The following is a 20,506-nucleotide window of genomic DNA, read 5'->3' on the forward strand; positions in this document are numbered from 1 at the left end:
AAGACAAAACAATTCTAAATGTGTATGTGCCTAATAGAGTTTCAAAATCATGAAGCAAAAATTGATAGAACTGAAAGGAAAATGAACAAATACACAATTACACCTGGACACTTCAACATTCCCCTCTCTCAGTAACAGATAAAACATCTAGGCAAAAGATCAGTTAGAATATAGAAAACTTGAACAACATTATGAACTAAGTTGACCTAATTAACACTTATTATTAAACACCCAAACAACAGCAGAATATATATTGTTTGCAAGTATATCTCACTGAGACCTTATTCTAGGCTATAATAAGAATCTCAACAGAGCTAAAAGGACTGAAATGATACAAAGTATGTTTTCTGTCCACAAAATGATTTAGAAATTATATTATATATATATGTGTGTGTGTCTTATTTTCCATAAGAAATTAAGTAGCACACTTCTATATAACCCATGAGTCAAAAAAGAGATCACAAGAGAAATTAGCACGTTTGAACTGAATGAAAATGAAAACACAAGAGACCAAAATGTGTGGAATTCAGTTAAAGTGATGCTTTGCAGAAATATATGGCATTATAATGCTTGTATTAGAAAAGCCAGATCTCAAAATCTATACTTTTACCTTTAAAAAAATCAGAAGAAAACCAATCCCTGAGTCATCATAAATAGTAAACATTAACAGTAGAAATAAAATTGAAAACAAATTTTACAAAAATTTTTAAGTTTACTTGTTAATTTTGAGAGAGAGAGAGAGAGAGAGAGAGAGAGCATGCGCAGGGGAAGGGCAGAGAGAGAGAATCCAAAGCGGGCTCCACGCTGTCAGCACAGAGCCTGATGCAGGGCTCAAACTCATGAACTGTGAGATTGTGACCTGAGCTGAAACCAAGAGTCGGACACTTAACTGATTGAGCCACCCAGGTGCCCCTTTTTAAAACATTTTTTGAAGTTTATTTATTGAGAAAACAACTTTAAAAGTAGAAAACATAAACCCAAAATTTAGTTGTTTAAAACAATAAAATTAATAAACCTCTACCCAAAGAAAAGAGAGGTAACACAAATTACCAAAATCAGCAAATGTCAGGGGGTATCACTACATATTCTAGAGACAATAAAAAATATTATGAAAATTTTATGCTGAAAAATGTGATCATTAAGACAGTATGGATAAATTTCTTGAAAGATTATCCAAGCTTACTCAAGAACTATGTAACCTAAATAGCTATACATACCTATTAAAGAAACTGAATTCATTATTTAAATTTTTCCCACAAAGAAAACTTTAGACTTCACTGATCAAATCTAACAAACATCCAAGATGTAATACTGATTCTATAGAAAACAGAAGAGTAGAGAACACTGTCCAACTCATCTTGTAAAGGCAGCAGTATCCTATTACCAACGACAACCCAAGGAGACTACACACCAATATCCATCATGAATAAAGATGCAAAAATCTTTAACAAAAAGTTTAGCAAATCAAATCCAGCAACATACATTATAACCAATTACAGTTTATCCCTGGAATGCAGAGTTGGTTCAACAGTAGACAATCTATGTGTTTCAACATATTAAAAAACTAAAAAAGAAAAACCCTATGATCGTCTTAATGCAGAAAGCATTTAGCAATATTCCACATTCTATCCATAAAATCTTTGTGTACTCAAGGAATGAAAGAAATTCCTGGTAAAGAGCATCTATGAAATACCTACAGCTAACTTTATATTAAACTTTACCCCCAAGGTCAGGAACAAGGTAAGGATATTCACTCTTACCACATTTATTCAATGCTGTGCAAAAGTTCTAACCAGAATTTTAAGGTTAATTAACTCATTAATATAAACGTGGAAGGCAGGGGCGCCTGGGTGGCTCAGTTGGTTAAGCGTCCGACTTTGGCTCCGGTCATGATCTCATGTTCCTGGGTTCAAGCCCTGCATCAGTCTCCGTGCTGACAGCTCAGAGCCTGGAGTTTGCTTTGGATTCTGTGTCTCCCTCTCTCTCTCTGATCCTGCCCTGCTTGCACCCTGTCTCTCTTTGTCTCTCAAAAAACAAAACATTAAAAAAAATTTTTTTTAAATAAAAGTGGAAGGCATACAGATTAGAGAGAAAGAATGATAAATGTCCTTATTTGCAGATAACATGATCATCTACATAGAAATTCCCAAGGAATTTACGAAAGGTATTGAGAATAAGTAAATTTAGCAAGGTCACAGGATGCAAGGTCAACACACAAAAGTCAACTGCATTTTTATATACTATTAACAATTGGAAATTTAAATGTAAATGTAATAAAGACCGAGTTTATTTTTGATGTTTGACCACTGGCAAGTTTAAGCTCCATCCCTCCTTCTTGCTATGTATCTGGGCAAGTCAATAAGATGGCCCTGGCATTTCTGCCCTCACTGTCAGTTGGGGTAGGCAGAGAGGGGAGTTCAAATCATGAAAATCCAACCCATACACAGGAATTTTCACCTTGCTCCTGTTCCCCAACCATAATAAAAACCAGGACCACTCACCCTTCCCTTCACTCGAGCTACCCCAGAACAACTCAGGTGCCTGCACTGCTCTCCCCAGAAAACCCCATTCTGTGAAAAACAAGCCCTTTCAGCCTTTTGGTATATGTGTGGTGTCATCAGTCTCAACATTCAAACAAATTTTGGGTGGCGGTAGGGTTGATCCCATCTTCTGTGGGACAACCACAAAACAAAACAGTATTATTTATAAGAGCATCAGGAAATATGAAATGCTTAGGAGTACATTTAGCAAAATATGTGCAAGACCTATACAATGAAAACCAGAAAAACCCACTGATAGAAATTAAAGATAACCTAAATAAATAGAAAGAGATACCAGGAACAGGAAGACCTAACACTTCTGATGTAAATACTCTCTAAATTGATTTATAGATATGATGCAATGGCAATCAGATCTCAGCAGGATTTTTTTTGTTGAAACTGACAGGCTGCTTCAAAAAGCATATGGAAATACAAAGGACACAGAAAGTTGTAGTAGAGTCGTACAAAGAAACTTTTCACAACAGTGAATATGAAGGAACACAGAACTTCACATCAACACAAATGAATCCTAGAAATATATTCAAATATAAAAAACTATGAGTGGTATGACATAAATAAGACCTTTATGTAAATACAGTTTTAAAACATGTACTCCACATGTGTGCCTAACATCAGAGCCCCAAAATATATGAAGCAAGCTTTAACAGATTTGAAGGGATTACCAAGTAATTCAACAGTAATTAGTGAAGACTTCTATACTCAAATTTCAATAACAGATAGAATAACCAGACAGATCAATAGGCAACAGACAACACTACAAACCAACTAGACTCAGTAGACATATACAGAATACTCCGCCCAACAACAGAATATACATTTTTCTCAAGTGCACGTGGAACATTCTTCTAGCACAGACATATGTTAGCCTATAAATCTTAATAAATTTTAAAAGACTGAAATCATACAAAGCATCTTTTCTAATCATAATGAAATGAAAGTAGAGATCAATAGCAAAAGGAAAACTAGAAAATTCACAAATATGTGGAAATTAAACAATACACTCTTAAACAGCCAATTTGACAAAGAAGAAATCGCTAGGGAAATTAAAGACAAATGAAAATGAAAACAACATACCAAAACTTAGGAGATGGAGCAAAAGAAGTGCTAAGAGGGCAGTTTTTAGTTGTAAATGCATACACTTAAAGACTCAAAAAAATAACCTAACTTTAAAACTTAAGATACTAGGAAAAAAAAAAGCAAACTAAGCCCAAAGCTAGCAGAAGGAAGGAAATAATAGATTAGAACAGAGATAAATGAAATGAACAGAAAAATAGAGAAAATCAAGCCAAAAGTTGGTTCTTCAAAAAAAAAAGAAAAGAAATTGACAAATCTTTAGTAGAATGGCTATGAAAAAAAGAGAGAAGACTAAAATTAGTAAAATCAGAAATGAAAGTGGGGGCATCACAACTGATTTTACAGAAATAAAAAGGAGTATAAGAAAGCACTGTGAATAACTGTATATCAACAAATTGAATAACCTAGATGAACTTCCCAACAAATTCCAAGAAAAAGACCATCTATCAAAACTGAATTATGAAGAAACAGAAAATATGAATAAATCTATAACTACCAAGGAGATAGGATCCGTAATCAAAAACCTCCAAACAAAGAAAAGCCCTGGACAAGATGGCTTCACTCATGAATTCTACCAAATGTTTAAAAAAAGTAACATCAATAGTTCTCAAATTATTCCAAAAACATGAAGAGGAGAGAAAATTTCCTAATTCATTATATGAGGATGGCATTACCTAGATACCAAAGTCAAGACAGACGCTAACAAGAAAACTTACAGACCAATGTATCTTATGAATATTGATGCAGAAATTATCAGCAAAATATAAGCAAAGTGAATTTTTTATTATATTAAAGAAGATTATGCATCGTGACCACGTGGAATTTATTCCAAGAATGCAAGGATGGTTCAATGTATGAAAATCAATCAGTATAATAAACCACACTAATAAAATGAAGGAAAAAAACCATATAATCATTGATGCAGAAAAAACATTTGACAAAATTTAACATTTTCATGATAAAAAATAAGTGAGTAAACTAGGAATAGAAGTTCCTTAACATGACAAAGGCCATATATGAAAAACCCTCAACTTCATGCTCAGTGGTAAAAACCTAAAATCTTTCCCCTGAGATCAGAAATAAGGATGCCCACTTTTGCCACTTCTAATCAACATAGTACTGAAAGTTCTAGCCAGAGCAATTAGACAAGAAAATAAAAGTCATCAAACCTTTAAAGAAATAAGTATAATTATCTGTTTGCAGATGATAAGATCTACATTTAGAAAACCTTCAAGATTACACACAGAGAAACTATTACAGCTGATAAGCAGAATCAGCAAAGTTATAGGATATCAAATCAACACAAGGTACGTTTCCACACACTAACAATGAACAATCTAAGAAGGAAATTAAGGAAACAATTCCATTTATAATAGCATCAAAAAGAATAAAACACTTAGAAATAAGTTTAGCCACAGAGTTTAAACATTTGACATGACAAAACATGGCTGAACAAAATTAAAGAAGACATAAAGGAAAAAATCCCACGTTCACAGACTGGAAGACTTATTATTGTTAAAATGATAATACTATTCAAAGCAATCTACAGATTCAGTGTAATCTCTATCAAAAGCCCAACAGTGTTTTTTGCAAAAACAGAGAAACCTTTCCTAAAATTCATATGGCATCTCTCAAGAGACCCCAAAAAGCCAAAACAATCTTAGAAAAGAAGAAATTTGGAGGACTCACACTTCCTGATTTAATACTTACTGCAAAGCTACAGTAATCCAAACACGGTGGTGGTGGCATAAGAATAGACGTGTACACCAATAGAGAGCCTAGAAATAAACCCCTGCACAAGTGGCTAACTGGGGGTGCCTGGGTGGCTCAGTCTGTTAAGCGTCCAACTTTGGCTCAGGTCACGATCTCATGGTTCGTGAGTGCAAGCCCCATGTCAGGCTCTGTCCTGACAGTTCAGAGTCTGGAACCTGCTTCGGATTCTGTGTCTTGCTCTCTCTGCCCCTCCCCTGCTCACACTTTGTCTCTCTCTCTCTCTAAAATAAACAAGCATTTAAAAAAAGAAGTGGTTAACTGACTTTTGACAGCGTGCATGGAGAAAGGTTGGTCTTGCATTAAGTTGGACCCTTACCTGATGCCACATACAAAAATTAAAATAGATCAAAAACCTAAATGTAAGAACTAAAATTACAAAACCCTTAGATTAAAACATAGAGGAACATCTTCAGGACATTGGATTTGGTAATGATTTCTTGGATAAACACCCAAAGCACAGGCAGCAGCAACACAATAGATAAATTGGATTTCATCAACATTAAAAACTTTGCACACCAAAGGACTCCCTCAAGAGGGTAGAATGACAACCCACAGAATGGGAGAAAATATTTGCCAATCATATATCTGATAAGTGATTCATATCCAGAATATATTTTTAAAAAACTCCTACTACTCAATTACAGGAAAAAACAAACAACCCAATAAAAATAGACAAGCAAAGGACTGAAATAGACATTTCTCCAAAAATATACAAATGGCCAATAACCATATGAAAAGATGCTCAGCATCACTAAAACAACTTAAAGCCACAATGAGTTACCACCTCACACACATTAGGATGTTTAAAATAAAATTTTAAAAAAGGAAAGTAACAAGTGTTGACAAGGATGTGGAAAATTGGAACCCTTGTGCACTGTCAGCTGGAATGTAAAATGACACAGCTACTGCAACAAAACAAAATAAAACAAAACACAGTTTGGTGGTTTCTCAAAAAGTTAAATATAGAATTATCATATGATCCAGCAATTCCGCTCCTAGGTATGTACCCAAAAGAACCAAAAGCAAGGTCTCAGATACTTGTACCCCAGTACTTTTAGCAGAATTATTCAAAATAGCAAAAAGATGGGGTGCTGGGTGGCTCAGTCAGTTAAGCAACTGACTTCAGCTCAGGTCATGATCTCATGGTTCGTGGGTTCAAGGCCCGCGTCGGACTCTGTGCTGACAGCTAGCTCAGAGCCTGGAGCCTACTTCAGATTCTGTGTCTCCCTCTCTCTCTGCACCGCCCCCGCCCCCCGCCTCGCTCATGCTGTCTCTCTCTCTCTCTCTCTCTCTAAAATAAATAAAACATTTTTAAAAAATTTTTTAAAAAACCAAAATAGCAAAAAGGTAAAAACAACATGAATGTCTATCGACAGATGACTGAATCAGCAAGATGTGGTATATACATACAATGGAATATTATTCAGCCGCAAAAAGGAACAACATTCTAATACATGCTACAACATGGATGAATCTTGAAAACAGGATGTGAAGTGAAATAAGTCAGCCACAAAAAGATAATTATTGTATGGTTCCACTTACGTGTGATAAATTCATAGAGACAGAAAGTAGATTAGAAGTGACCAGGGGCTAGGGAGAGAGGAAATGGGGAACTACAGGCATACCTCCAAGATACTGATTTGGTTCCAGACCATTGCAATAAAGCAAATATCACAATAAAGTGAGTCAAACAAAGTCTTCCTTTCCCAATGCATATAAAAGTCATGTTTACGTGATACTATAGTCTATTAAGTATGCACTAGTATTATGCCTAAGGAAAAAAAAAAGCTTAAGAATATTTTATTACTAAAAAATCCTAACCATGGGGTGCTTGGGTGGCTCAGTCAATTACGTGTCCGATGTTTGATTTCAGCTCAGGTCATGATTTCACGGTTTGGTTTATGCAATCGAGTCCCACATCAGGCTCTGTGCTGACAGCAGAAAGTCTGTTTGGGATTCTTCTCTCTCTCTCTCTCTGCCCTTATCCTGCTTGTGCTCTCTCAAAATAGATAAACATTTAAAAAATAAAAAATGCTAGCCATCATCTGAGCTTTCAGCAAGTCATAATCTTTTTGCTGATGGGGCCCTGCTATGTTGACAGCAGCTAACCCATCAGGGCAGTGCCTGTGGAGGGCTGGGGTTGCTGGGGCCATTTCTTGAAGACAACAGTGAAGCTTGCTGCAATGAGTGATTCTTGCTTTCACAAACAATTCCTCTGTAGCATGTGATGCTGTTTGATAGCATTTTACCACCACAGAACTTCTTTCAAAATTGGGAGTCAGTCTTCTCAAATCCTGCTGCTACTTTTATCAGCTAAATTTATGTGATATTATAATGTGTTTTCATTTCAACAATCTTTGCAGCATCTTCACCTGGAATGATTCCCACTCAAGAATCCACTCTGTTTGTTTATCCCTAAGAAGCAACTCCTCATCTGTTCAAGCTTTATCATGGGATAGCAGCAATTTGGTCCTATCTTCAGGCTCCATTTCTGATTCTAGTTTTCTTGCTGTTTCCAGTACATCTGCAGTGACTTCTTCCACTGAAGTCTCAAACCCCTCAAACTCCTTCATGAGGGCTGGAATCAACTTCTTCCAAACTCCTGTTCAAGTTGATATTTTGACCTCTTTCCATCAAGTCATGAACGTTCTTAATGGCATCTAGATAGTGAATCTTTTCCAGAAGGTTTTCAATGGACTTGGCACAGTTCCATCAGAGCAATCACTGTCTATAGCAGCTACAGCCTTATGAAATGTGTTTCTTAGATAATAAGACTTGACAGTTGAAATTACTCCTTGATCCGTGGGCTAAAGAATGGATGCTGTGTTAGCAGGGAGGAAAACAACATCCATCTTGTTCATCTCCGTTAGAACCCTTGCGTGACCAGGTGCTCTGTCAACAAGCAGTAATGTTTTGAGTCTTTCTTTCCAAGCACTAGGTCTCAATAGTGGGCTTAAAATATTTAGTAAGCCATGTGATAAACAGATAACCTGTCATCCAGGCTTTGCTGTTCATTTATAGAGCACAGAAAGAAGAGATTTAGTATAATTCTTTGAGAGAGACAGAGACAGCATGAGTAGGGGAAGGGCCAAGAGAGAGGAGAGAGAATCCCAAGGCAGGCTCTGCACTGCCTGTCAGTGCAGAGCCCAATGTGGGGCTCAAACCCGCAAAACTATGAGCTCATGACCTGAGCCGAAACCAAGAGTTGGACACTTAACCGAATGAGCTGCTCAGACGGCCCAGATTCAGCATAATTCTTCAGGGCCCGAGGACTTTTAAAATGTTAAATGAACATTAGCTTCACCTTAAAGTCACCAGCTACATTCACCCTAAAAAGAGGCAGCTTGTCCTTTGAAGCTTAGAAGCCAGGCACTGACTTCTCCTCTCCAGCTATGAAAGTCCCAGATGGCATCTTCTTTCAATAGAAGACTATTATATCTATGCTGAAAATCTGGTTAGTGTAGCCACCTTCATGAATTGTCTTAGCTAGACCTTCCAGAGTACTTGCAGCGGCTTCTACATCAGCACTTGCTACTTCACCTTGTATTTTTATGTTAGGGAAACAGCTTCCTTAAACCTCATGAACCAACCTCTGCTAGCTTCAAACTGTTCTCCTGTAGCTTCCTCACCTCTCTCAGCCTTCACAAAACTGAAGAGAGTTAGAGCCTTACTCTGGATTAGGCTTTGGCTAGAGGTAATGTTGTGGCTGGTTCGATCTCCTATCTGGACCACTCAAACTTTCTCTGTATCAGAAATAAGGCTGCTTTGCTTTCTTGCTGTTGGTGTGTTCACTGAAGTACCACTTAAAAAAAATTTTTTTTTAATTTTATTATTTCAGAGAGAGGGCACACATGAGCAGGGGAGAGGGGCAGAGGGAGGGAGAAAGAGAGAAAAAGAATCCCAAGCAGCCTCTGTGCTGTTAGCGTGGAACCCAACAAAGGGCTCGATGCCACGACCCTGGGATCATGACCGGAGCTGAAATCAAGAGTCGGATGCTCAACCAACCAAGCCATCTAGGTGCCCCTAAGATAGCACTTTTAATTTCCTTTGAGGACTTTCTTTGCATTTACAGCTTGGGTAATTGATTGACTCATGAGTAACCTGTTAACTGTTTAACTCAAGCTTTCAACATGCCTTCTTCACTAAGCTTAATCATTTCTAGCTTTGATTTAAACTGAGAGATGTGAGGCTCTTCCTTTCATTTGAACACCTGAAGGCCACTGAGGGTTACTAATAGGCCTTGGTTCAATGTTGTTTTATCTCAGGGAATAGGAAAACAAGGAGACAGGGAATGGCAGGTCAGTGGGGCAGTCTGAACCCACAATTTACAAGTTCAGTTCACCATTTTATATAGGGATGGTTCGTGGCACTCTGGAACTATTACCACAGCAGCATCAAAGATCCCTGACCACAGATCACCATAACACAATGATAAAGTTTGAAATACTGTAAGAATTACCAGAATGTGACACAGAGACATGAGGTGAGCAAATTCTGTTGAAAACACGGTGCCAATAGACTTGCAGCGTTGTCACAAACTTGCATTTGTGAAAAACACAGATCTACAAAGCACCATAAAGTGAAGTGCAATAAAACGAGGCATGCCTGTACTGTTTAGTGGGTACAGAACTTCTGTGTGGGGCAAGGAATGTTTTGAAAATGGAGAGTAGTGATGGCTGTACAACACTGTGAATGTACTTAATTCCACCGAACTGTACAATCAAATATGATTAAATACGGTAATTTTTATGTTATGTGTATTTTGCCATAATAAAAAAAAAACTGCAAAAAACCCTCCCATATCACAGGCAATACAACTTTGGAGGTTGAGTGACTCAAATCTATGACTGAGGAAAGTATAAAGAAATCCAGGATACTGCCTCTGAGTGGGGTTACCCAGGTGTTTCCACTTGTACCTGCCACGTTTTGATTCTTAATCTGGGGGACAGGCACAGTATGTTTGTATAGCTCCAGTGAAGGTCTGAAATAATTGACAATCAAAGTCAACAAGATTAGGAGGCAACATGGCGGCTTTACCAGAAGGCACCAAGCTTACTGTGGAGAAGTGAAGACAGGTCCCTTAGTCTTGGGGTGATGCCTGGTCACTCACTCTCCTTGACCCACTCCAATCTTCCCTCCTATCACAGCTCTGCCTTCAACACCCCCTCCACATGCTCCACCACGGAGGGGCCTTTAATTGCTTTCAGAGTTCTGGGCCTGGCCTTCAACTAAGGCACACATCTCTCCAGCCTCTGGGCAGGGGTAGACTAAACTGGGGCTTATCTGTCTGGTCCCTGCCTCTGCTGAAATTGGGAAAGTCCCTCAGGTGCCTCTGCCTCCCTACCCGCCCTCAAGAATCACCAGCCCAGGATTTGCTGAATCATGGAGACAGAAGAGTACAGCGCACTTGCCCACTCACGTGAACCCCTTTCTCAGGATGCATGTGGTACAGCTCTCCACCCATAGCACGGCCAGAAGTGGGGCGGGCTTTCGTCTTCTCTCCAGGAAGGCTTAGTGCCCATGCCCCAGGCAGGCTCCTACCGCAAAGCAACATTTCCTTGCTCCTGAGATGCATCCAAGGCGGGCTGGACCCACCTCGGCTGTGTCTAGGGCCCCATATGGCCGCTCCTATGGTTGTGAGTAAGAGAGAGAGGGGCAAGCAGAGACTTCCACCCTTCCTGGCTCCCAGTCCAGGGGAGAAGACCCTCGTGCCACACTCATCTTCCTGGGGCAGCCGCACTGAACCACTCCTTCCATCCGGCCGGGCACCTGGTCCCTGTGGCACTTCTGTCTGGGAAGGCTTTGGTCGGTTCAGGCCCCCACCCCCAATGCCAGCGATGGACACAGCAGATGGGTCAGGCGCAGAGGTGACATTCAATGAGGGGCAACAATGTAGGGACCACATGACCCTATTAAGTATCACTAGAGGCCTTTGTCACTGCAGCACTTTGCAGCAACTAATGATTCTTGTTTCCAGTTCTGAAATCAGCAGGCGAAGATGTGTATTGCATAATCTGCCAAATTTCATGGTCAGAATTTCTCATATAACGGCAAATTTCCATGTAGTTTTGAACTCGTGGCCAATTGCACAACAAGTTTGGTAATTTGGGTGGAGTCAAGTTGCAAAAGAATTGTGCCCAGAATAAAATGCCTACCTGCCATCTCAGGAGGGTCCCGCACTTGGGACACAGTCCATCTCCAAAGTCACACAGCCGGAGAGCTGACAAAACTTTCTGAAACAGCACTTGTAACAGGTTCTCACAATTTCTTGGCAGGCACACATGTGTCTGTGTGTGTATGTATGTTTCCTTTCTGGCTTAGGGCCAGTGCAGTGTACTGGGCTAGGGCCAGACCCTTGGGCCACTAGACTCCTGATTTTTGCTGGTCACCCAAGAGATGACAGAACTCTGGAGAGGGACCGAGCAGTGTGAGCCAGGCTTGAGGCACACGACATGCTTCAGCCTTTCAAGAAGCTCAGCCAGGATGAAGCTGATGATGGTGATTCTGCTTTGGGAACAGCTGGTGGCATGTACACTTTCCAGGAGGTAATGGGGGCCTCCAGACTTTATAGGTGCCAGCGCTTTGTCTCCTCAATCTTACTTGTAGGAATTTAACCAGATGAGAGTGCTTCACATCTACCAAAAAACAAGCACAAGAGGTCTGTCCTGGGTTGTTTATGTTGGCAAACAATGATAAAAACTGAACCACCAAGAGAGGATGGTGCAGAGAAAACAGCGGGCCCGTGAACATGAAAGGACCTGTTAGCCCATTTCAATAGTGGTGCAGCCTTGTCACTACAGCCACAGCTTGAGCAGACCCGAGCATGAAGCTCAACTACTCATGACCGTGGAGGGCCTTGGTGCCCAGAGGCTGGCACTGTTCCTGGAGGCACCGGCTCGCACACCTGTCTCTGTGTCCTCGGACCAGGGCGGTGACGACAATCCCAACAGAACGGCAGAACGTGTGGCGGGGGCCGCGGCCATCCTTGCCACTGTGGCGGGTGTTTGCACGTCATTCTCAAACAGAGGATTTGGGATGCGTCGCCCACCTTTGACCTGGCCTTCCAGTCCTGGCTTTGACCTGCTCTCTCTGCAAGACTTCCAACGAGGTTCTCAACCTCCTAGGCTGGGCTTTGTGTGAGCAAAACGAACAGTGCTCTGTAGCTGCCTTCGTCTGACCATGAAGCTCCATTAAGCCATGGAACCAAAGAGTTACACTAGTGATAACAAGGGCACTTCACATGGATCACTATGCACATGTAACCCCCCAGAGACAGATGGGGGTGAAGCATGGGGAGGGGGTCTCCTCCTCCTCCCCCTCCATCATCATCATCATCATCATCATCATCATCATCATCAATCTCATGTTACAGAAACAGAAACAAGCCTGAGGGATGGGGTCCCTACCCCGTTTCAAGCTGGAGGCCAGAACCCACCCCACCACAGGCCTGAACAACAAAACCACATCATCGGAGCCAAAAAGTCATGGTCAGAACATGAAAAGGGTGCAAGGCACCATGTGCCCACACTAGGGCTCTGGAGGCCAAGAAGTGGTGAAGGATCGGCTTTCCTGCAGCTTGGCAAAGCCTTCCCAATGGCACAACCATCTAACTGCCCAGCCCTGTGGCAGGCTGAGGTGAGTGCAGGGTCGTGGCCCAGGGTAGGAATCTTGGTCAGAGATGAGACCTGGCTGGGAGGTGAAGGTCTAGTGAATAACCCTGGGGAGCTGCCTCCTCCCCTGGGACCCTCACTGCCACCCCTAACCCAGGCCGTCCACCCTTCCCAACGTGGCGGAATGTGCTTCCTCTTGCCCCAGGAGCCCTGCCTAGTCTGCCCCTGCCCACTCTGTCGCCTTCCACCCCACCATGAGCCTTGCCGTCTGGGTTCCAGTCCAGGTGCATGACCACCCTCCCTTCCTTCCACCCAGGGCCTCTGTGTGTGATACGCCTCTTCCCAGATATGTGACCTCACCCCATCCTTTCACCTGGGCCACTCTTTGCCTTCCCTCAGTCCCCACTCAGCCATTACTTCCTCTAGGAAACCTTCCTGGGCCACTGGCCACATCCATCTGGGACTTCTCTTTGTACCACACTTACTGGGACCTCAACAAACTAAGAGTGAGATGAGCTGTCCAAGGCCCATCCCCGAGCCAAGGGCTCTGCAGCCTCGCCCCCTGCAAGACTGGCCTGAGGCTGCATTCTGGAAATGCTGGTTGGCCAGACCAGGCCAATGCAGGATGGGCCTGCCTGCAGCCTACAACTCCGGAACCTGGGCAGTATGAAACACGGCCACTGAACTCATGCATCTGTGCCAGGGTGGACAGAAGGGCTCACGGAATGTTCTGGGTCCTGACGTGGGGGTGCTCCCCTGGGTGATACACAGATCAAAATTCATCACCAGTACACTTTATTCCGGGTATGTCATAACTCAATTTTGTAAAAATTGTAACAAGAAGAAAATTATAACTTTTTCCAAAGGTCAAGTTCTTCTTCCTAGAAATCTCATCTGCCATATACTGGTGCACGATGAATAAATCAGAAATTTTCTTCTCACCTCTTCTAATGGCTCATCATTTGTTGCTTTAAAGAGGCCCCCGGGGCGGCCTAGGTGGCCAGGGACCCCCTGGTGCAGCGGCTGTGGCAGGCTGGTTGGGAGCTGCCAAAGGCTGCGAGAGAGCCCCCCAGGGGAGCCCCCATGCCCGAGGCCACACCAGGACCAGAGGCCAGGCTTTTGTCCCCAGCTCTGCCAGGACCTGCTGTGTAGCCTAGCCCGCTTCAGATTCTGTGGCTCTCTGCCCCTCCCCAGTTCATGCTCCCTCTCTCTCAAAAATATAAATTAAAATTTAAATAATTTTAATATCAAATAATAAAAAAATAAATTTAAAAAATATTAAATAAAAATATGTTCACTTCAGGAGAGGAGCCAGACATGGCAACTGAGGCACAGAGGGCCAGTGACTTCTCTTACAGGGGCCGCGGCCAGCATTGCTGAGTCTGTCCACCCCAAAGACACCCACCTGGATCAGGCTCCATCATGTCCCCCTAGGACCTTCCTGATGGCTCCTCAAGGCGTCTGTGCTACCAGGACCCCTCTCCTCACCACCCTATGATGTGCTCCCCATACAGCAGCTGACGGTCAGCCTGGGCCTCACCAAAGGCCTCACCTTTCCATGCAAAGGAAACAGGACGACTAACAGCTCCTTCGGGTCCAGGGAGCAGTCTGAACGGGAGAACACGACACTGCCTGCTGCAGAGGCCACTTTGGGGCAACTGGGCCATGGAATGTGGAAAGGGCCAGAGTAACGCGCTGGCTGAATACAGACAGGCCCATAAGGTGACCCACCTCAACATATCCATAGGCCCTAATTCACCAAAGGGCTATTTACAACCAGGCAGTTACCAAAACAAGAGAAAATTCCATCTGTCGCCATACCTCCTCTCTTCCCCCTTTTAAAGAGCCTCCACCCTCCCCCTCCTGGCAGACAGTCCCTCCTTTGCTGTCTTGCCCTGTGGCTTCCTTGTGGGGTATTGAATAAACTTGTGTCACCTTTGCTCGGAGTCAGGTGAAGCCCGAGCCTCCTCCGGCTTCCACCCAATCATCACCCCACATTTGGGGGCGGGGCCTCCATCTGATTGGGAGAGACACCACACCTACAAAATACCCTCGCAGAAAAATTCAAACTCAAATCTGCTCAGATCCACCAATTCAGAGGAAAGTCAGAGGAGCATAGGAAAGGACATCCAGAGAGCCCATCAACAGAGCCCAGGGTTAAAGGGAGCTCCACAGATTTCTCACTACAGATTCAAGTGAAAAATACACAAGACAGAGAACGATGGAGGAAAAGCTATAGAATAATGAATGGATCTTCCATAGATCCTGGCAATGTGAACACTGGCTAGATTTTTGAGGATGCTAAGGATGTCACTGCTTATCAGATGGACAATGGCCCTGTGGTTACATTGTTTAAAAGAACTCTCTCAGAAATACATAGTAGGGGCGCCTTGGTGGCTCAGTCAGTTAAGTGTCCTACTTCAGCTCGGGTCATGTCTCACAGTTCATGGGTTTGAGCTCCACATCAGGCTCTGTGCTGACAGCTAGCTCAGAGCCTGGAGCCTGCTTCAGATTCTGTATCTCCCTCTATCTGCCCCTCCCCACTCACGTTCTGTCTCGCTCTGCCTCTCAAAAATAAATGAATGTAAAAAAAAAAATACATACTAAAAATTGAGAGAAAAAAATACGCTATTTGGGAATTGGTTTAAAACAACCCCAGTGTCATTAGAGGGGTGGATGAAATGGGATCACAGCCGCTTTGTGATGGGCATATGGGGCTTGACAAAGGCTCCTGGCTAATTCTGTTGCAAACTTTCCATAAAGAAAAGAGTGCTGTTGTTGTTGTCTGTTTTAAGTCTCTAATATCCTTACCAAAGGAGTGAGGTAAAGAAAGGAGGGTGGCCTAGAAACCACCCCACCCCCAGGTATGGGGCCAGGGCTAGGCTGGAGGATTCCAAGTATTTCCACTGCAAATGCTTAAACGCTCTGTGCACCCCTAACAGTTTTCAAGTCTCAGTTAAAAAACACCTACCTCAGGTGCCTGGGACTTTGGTGCAAGTCATGATCTTACCATTCATGAGCTCAAGCCTCAGGTGGGCAGGCTGGGCGATGACAGAACCCATTTGGATCTTCTGTCTCCCTCTCTCTGCCCCCCTCCCCTGGCTCACACGCACACATGCTCTCGTGCGCACGTGCGCTCTTTCTCTCAAAAACAAATAAACATTAAAAAAAAAAAAAACACCCACCTCACACCCGGATATGACAGGATTCAGGGCCACCAGGGTCAGCCCACACACTGTTGTGGATTGTCTGTGAAAGAGAAAAAAGTCAGAGCTGAGAAACTTTTACAGCAATGTCACACAGTGACTTGGTCTGCTAGGTGTCATCCTTAAGACAAAGGCTTTAAGGGGCGCCTGGGTGGTTCAGTCGGTTAAGCATCTGACTTCGGCTCAGGTCATGATCTCACGGTTCATGGGTTCGAGCCCCACATGTGGCTCTGTGCTGACAGCTCAGAGCCTGGAGTGTGTTTCAGATTCTGTGTCTCCCTCTCTCTCTGACCCTCTCCTGCTCATGCTCTCTCTCTCTCAAATAAATAAAACATTAAAAAAAAAAAAAGACAATGGCTTTAAAAAGTGAAGGGGAGGAGCTAGACGGTTAGCAGCCGACTTTGACTTCGGCTCAGGTCATGATCCCACCCTTCGTGAGTTTGTTAGCATCTGGCTCTGTGCCAACAGCTCTAGGGGACTCGAACCTGCTTTGGATTCTATGTCTCCCTCTCTCTCTGCCCTTCCCCTGGCTTGCACTCTGTCTTTCTCTCTCTCAAAATAAAAGTTAAAAAAATCATTTTAAAAAAAATAAAAAGTAAAGGGCGTTGGTGGTCAAGATCCTTGGGTTGCAGCCCCAGTGCTATCACCACTCGTGGTTTATTTAACACCTCTGGGCCTCAGTTTCCTCATCCATAAAATGGGAACAGAAGCCATCTCTTTTGTAGGTTTGATAGGAGAACAAAAGGAAGTCAGAGCCAAAAACACCCTTTGAAGAATGAAGTGCAAAGCCGAAGCACTTGGCGATTTTGTCACATTCCCAGTGTGGCCTGGGCCCTGTCCCCATCCCACTCACTGCATAGCCTCACTCACCCTGTTTCCTCCTCCATCAAGTGCAACCACGGCCAAAAACAGTATTACTGATAATAGACTAACTAAAGTATCACTGATCAAAAACTAGATCACCAACGCACCTGTGTGTGCCCGACACCTCCAGGAATGCTCCCTCCAGCCCTGGGGGGCCTACTTCACCACCCCATGCACAGAGGGGGCTCTGGGAGAACAGTGGTCCCTGTCCCTCTGTGTTCAGACTTGCTCTGAGGTCCTAGTGTGACAACACATGTAACACCAATGTAAGTGCACGTGGGCTGTGACTTCACAGGGCTTTGTCCCAGAACACGCAGAAGTCATACTAACGTGGAGTTCACGGCAGGCCCAGTCCGGCCCCGCTGCACCGAGAGCAGACAACAGCAGTCCTGTGGCCCTGCTGGGAACAGCGGAGTGCGGGCCCTCTGCAAGGCGTCACATCCTGGCTCAAAGCAGGCATTACCCTTGACCCCGCAGAGCCCAACCAGCTGGAGCAGCACACGGGGTGAAGGGACGGAGGCGCTCCCACTAGCCCCATGCCCCAGCTCGGGTGGGCCGCAGAGCCTCTGGGAAGCAGCCAGAAACAGCTTGCTCTTCATGAGACAATGAGTCCACTGTTGACTGGCCGGGGCCTTGATTAATATTTGCAAAAGGAGCAAAGTGGAAAATTCCACCTGGGTGGAGGCAGGGCCCAGGGGAAATGTCAACAACCTCAATGGCCTTGTTCTCCCCGGGATGGACCAAGCAGAGAGACAGAGGCCTGATAAAGGATATAGAACCCGAGAGTGTCATTACACTTGGATCCAAACGAATTTCCTTATGTGAGTCATAGAGGTATTAATTTTTTTTGGTCATCCTGACTTCCCTGGCCCTAAATTGACACCACACCTTGAAATCCTTCAACTCTCTTCCTCTCTCTGCAGTCTCCTGATAGCCCTGCCAGACCAGCAGAGCTGATGTCAGCCCCGTTACAGGTAGGTAAACTGAGGCTCTCACACTCTGAGAGCTTCGCCCAAGGCCAGCAGCTGATGAGTAGCACAGCCAGGCAAATCCTGGTGCCTCAACGGCCAGTGGTGGTACAGAACCTGTTCCAGGGAGTCTGGGGTCAGGTGTCACGGGGACGAGAAGGGGCGGGTCTTCTGGGCTCCGGCAGAGGCCAGACCTCCCTCCACCAGAGGAGAAAGAAGAGGAAGCCCAAAGCAGCTCTCCTGCGTAGGCAGGTGTGAATACCACCTTGGGGAAAGGTGCCCATAACTGGTTCATTCAAGCATTTAACAGTTTCTCTTAAATACCAGGACATGAAGGCACACTGCAGGAGTGAAGGCGCACTGTGCGGTGGCCCTCTGAGAAACCCAGACCTGGCGGAGTTCAGGACTGCAGGGGGAAGGTTTGAGTATCTTCAAAGGCTGCTTCCCTCAGGCTCAAGTCACCTCACTGGGCCACTTCATGATCTCATCTGCCCCATTTTACAAAAAAGGAAACAGAGGCCCTGAGAAGGGCAGCGACATGCCCTAGGTGACAGAGAGAGAGAGAGGAAGCTGAGATTGCTGGACGCTTAGTGGCCCTGCCTCCAGCTTATAAAGCCACAAAATTATTGGGCTTAGGTACTTGAACAAATGGTGTCCCTTCCAGCAGGCCCCTCGAAGGCTGCATGCCTGATCAACAAGGACGTCTCATGACGGACACATTTTGGAATGACCTTCCAAGCCAGTGTGGACCCCTCTACCCCCCAGAAGGCAAGCAGGCATAGCTTGCTGGCCTACAGAGAATACCAGCCATGGCCGCAAGGCCCTCCCCTCCACGCCCCAGCCCGCAGTCCTGTCTGCAGATCCCTTCACGGGCATCATCACCATCCCGGAGCCCCAGAGGGCCAGGGCGGTGTCAGCGCTGTGCCCCCACACCCCACGCTGCCCAGGGTCCCTCCTTCCACCCCTGCTACCACATGCTCAGTGACCTCCACACCACACTCACCTCCCGCCCCTGGACAAAGAACCTCCGACTCTCCTTTTCTTAAAACCACCCCCACCCCACTCCCATCTCTGCATCTCCTCCCATGTGCGTCTCATTCCCTCTTGTCAAAGCCACCCCTGAATGCCAGTGACATACCCTGACCTCTCTGCCCCATTTGGTCCCTCGGGGCTGCTCCCTCATCCCTGGGGCCTCACCTCCACATCCCTGCTTGTCCCCGAAACCCTTGCACTCATGGTCCCAACACACAGCTGTAAAACCAGCATAGCTTGAGCCTGGCCCACAACAGGGACTCACCTGTTCAGTGAGGGAATGCACACTGGTTAGCAGCTACCTTCTTGCTGGTCTCACAGGGGCTGCCCCTCCCCCCAACTATCCCTCAGAGCCATCCAGGTGGCCTTTCTAAAGCTTAAACTGACCACCACCTAAACCTCAGCTGTTGTTCCTTGGCACCCCAGAACAAAGTTCACGATCTCCCCCTGGCCTATAGGGCTGTCTCCAACTGCAATTTCACAGCAGGGCGGGTAGATGTGCCCTTGAACATGCACTCACCACATTCATCCCCAGTCTGAGAGCGCCCATCAGCCAGTACCTGTGTGTCATTCACCTTTGCACCCCAGTACTGGCACCCTGCAGGTGTTTGCTGGGAAGACCGACAACTATAAGGGCTGGAATCGGTCTCAAGGACCACACAGCTCAAAGCAACTCAGAGAGGTTGAGTAACGGGCCCAGGGTGACCCAGCCCCAGGCAGTGATGAGGCAAGAACCTCCCTTCAGCCATTCTCCTTGGTCAGAAACCAAACCAATCCTTTGGAAACGTCACCTGAAGCCCCACATGTACGCATGCCAGAGCTCTAGGTGACCTTGAGATTTAGCTCCAGTCCACGTAGGTCCAAATCTGAACCCGGCAAGTGAGCCAGGCCTGGCATACAGTAGGGCCTCAGCAAAACCAGCTGCTTCATTAAGTCAACCTCTCACCAGCTATTAATTCCCTCCATAAGTTTCAGGGCCCTCTTTAGGCCTTAGTCTCTTCATCTGTAGAATGGCGCTAACTTGGCCTGCAAGTTTAAGTGGCCTTGATCAGTCAACCTAACCTGGTCCTTTGCAGCAGCCCAGATCTAAGCTCTGTGATCCGCTGTTGGCCCCACTAATTTTTGCTAACCGTCTTCAAATCACTATGCCAGGCTCAGGCGTCAGAATTATCAGGGAGGGCTTGTAAAAGCGGAGCGCAGCCGGGACCCAGGGCCCAGGATTTGCATTTAAGGCGGAGCGTGACACCAGAGCACAGCGAAATCCGTACAGCGTCCAATGCTTCCGCCTTCGGAGATCCAAGTGTTACTTTCAGACCTCACTTTGCGGCAGTAAACATACCAAGGGAACCCGGTGGGGAGGGAGGACTTCCATTACTCTAACAACACACAACTTAGTTCCTCGAAACAACTGGCTCCCG

General features: G+C 44.9%; 1 protein-coding gene across 2 annotated transcripts in view; it reads right to left on the reverse strand.

Moving 5' to 3' along the window:
- Positions 1-20,506, reverse strand: part of CHDH (choline dehydrogenase) — a 37,193-nt gene that overhangs the window by 16,341 nt on the left and 346 nt on the right. The gene's annotated exons all lie outside the window — the stretch shown is intronic.

The sequence above is a fragment of the Hyaena hyaena genome, unplaced genomic scaffold (assembly GCF_003009895.1).
Source record: "Hyaena hyaena isolate Hyena2069 unplaced genomic scaffold, ASM300989v1 scaffold_231, whole genome shotgun sequence".
NCBI lineage: Eukaryota > Metazoa > Chordata > Mammalia > Carnivora > Hyaenidae > Hyaena > Hyaena hyaena.